Source organism: Mesitornis unicolor, unplaced genomic scaffold, assembly GCF_000695765.1.
Source record: "Mesitornis unicolor isolate BGI_N332 unplaced genomic scaffold, ASM69576v1 scaffold27966, whole genome shotgun sequence".
Lineage (NCBI taxonomy): Eukaryota > Metazoa > Chordata > Aves > Mesitornithiformes > Mesitornithidae > Mesitornis > Mesitornis unicolor.
The window spans coordinates 80124-82397 of record NW_010189346.1 but is presented as its reverse complement, the minus strand read 5'-3'; positions in this window follow the sequence as shown (position 1 = coordinate 82397).

Below are 2274 nucleotides of genomic sequence, written 5' to 3'. Positions count from 1 at the left end.
TGTGATTCAGTGACTTTTAATTCTCTCTGAATGCATTCTGGTTTCTAGTACCTGGCTTCCACATGGCATCTCCGTGAGTCAGAAAAGAAGGAGGAAATCCTGTTTGCCAACAGATGCAATTATAATTCAAATAAATCAAGTTCTGTATTGTTAGTGGGCTCAAAAAACTTGAGGAGAAGAAAAACATTCTTGACTTTGACAGGTACTTGCACAGGAAGGTTTATCAATGACCTTGGATCTGAACTGTTTATTTCTTGACAAAGTTTATATGTGTATGCTTTATGTACACTTCTTTTGTTTTTCAATTCAATAGCTAGATAGTTAAAAAATTACGTCATTTTTAGTATTAAAAGAGTGAGATATTGTATAATGACAGTGTGTACTGGGTATCAGTACATGTAGAAAATCAACTCATCTCAGACTTTGTCATTTCCATTTGGATGCTTAAAAAGTTTTGAAAATGCACACTCTTGTGGATAGAGCAAAAAATTTACATTTTCTTCCCTTCTTCCTAATCTCTGAAAATGAGATTTGGGATCAATCTTTCAAAAAATGGGATCAGGAGTTTGTTTCAGGTTCACCTATTTTCAAAAGTCTTTATCTACCATACTCTGGTATTGTTCCTATATAATATGTTCATGTTTCTTTGCTGCAGTTAAAATAAGTTTTTATTCTCTATTTTAAATGTAGATGTGAGCCTTGGTGCAATTGTTGTAAATATTTCTGGTTTAGGGTTTGTGTTTGGCTTGGTAGGGACGTGATTCTGTGGCCTCTTCCAGCAACCTGGCAAAAGGGAGTTGACACCATTTCAAATAAGTGCAAAGGCCAAAGTTTCTTCAGGGAATATTGCCTCTTTATTTTTCTTGTTATTCTAAGTTGTCCAAAAGAAGCATATTTTGGCATCTCACATAGGAATCTTCTGTGCATCTTAGAGCACATAAATCCTGAGACCTGATCTAGTGTCAACTGGGATCATTAGAAAAGGAGAACCTGTTTTCCAGCCATTAAACTATATAAATTTTAACAGGTTTGCTGATCACTATTCTGATAATTCTTCCCAAAGGAGACCTCTTCAAAATGGCTTTACATTGCTCTACATTCCTTGTGGCAGTCTTGGGTATGAACCTTCCTGATTCCTTTTCCCTGTCAAGAAAAATGAGTAAGACAAGGGTGATGGAAAAGCATCCAAGAAAGACTTCTGGTAGAAAATCACAGTGGAGATGCTGGAAACCCAATCCAGATTTGGCAGCTGTTACTGGTTTGCATGTTCAGATACGGGATGAATAATTCCTCCAAGACAAGGGGAGAGCATATGATCATTCCGTGTATATGAAGCCTTAGAAATGCTTGTGTCATTCAAATTTTCACAAAGGAAATATAATTTGTGGTTATTCGTGCACTGCATAGACAGATGGAAGCACAGCAGGTAGATAAATACTGACATTCTCTTCTATGAAAACCTTCAAAAGAAAGGTCAAAGGTAAGATAGTAAATAAAGTGAATGTAGATTAGGCAGAACATCTGTTGAAGGGGGATAGTAGGGAAAATATTTATTGCTTTTCAAGTAAGTTCTGCTTTAAAAATGTTGACGGGCATCTGCTTAATTATAAATTCTTTGCCATCCTTAGGATTAGTTTTTCTGTAAAATAAATAAATAAAGTACAGTCAACCCAAAGATATGAATAACTCTTTTTTTTTCTGTAATATAATACCAGAAATTGCTTGGATTTAGGAATACAAGAGGGTGGCTTAGCAAGTATCTAAAGTAGAGGAAGTGGGGATGAAGGGCACTTTGGGCAATGTCACCACCTTCCTCACTGTCCCATTTGGTAAAATGACTGAATAGAACAAATCTGGCTGTTGGTGCAGTTTGTGCGCTGCGATTGGTCGTTTCCAGCTGGGATCTCAAAGCACCTTGTCCATAGCCAGGGATGCTGTCTGTGGGTGGGAAGGCTGGCAGATGGTGCAGGGTGCCTCTGTTAGTTTAGCAGTTTCAGCTGCTGCACCTTCCCTGCTTCATTTCCTATCTACTGTTCTTTTCAGAAACATTCAAATTTTATCCCCAATGATATACCATTTAAAGATTCCCCAAATTAAAGAGTTCTCTCTAAATTACTGTCTTGTATCAAGGACCTGATATCACTAGAGAAAAAACTTTGCTCTTAAACACTCAGAATACCTGAAGGGCTCCTTGTTCAAAGACTTTCCATCAATTGCCTTCCTTTTAAAAGGACTTGGTTTTGCTGGAGGTGGCATCCAGCTTCAAAGTCTCTG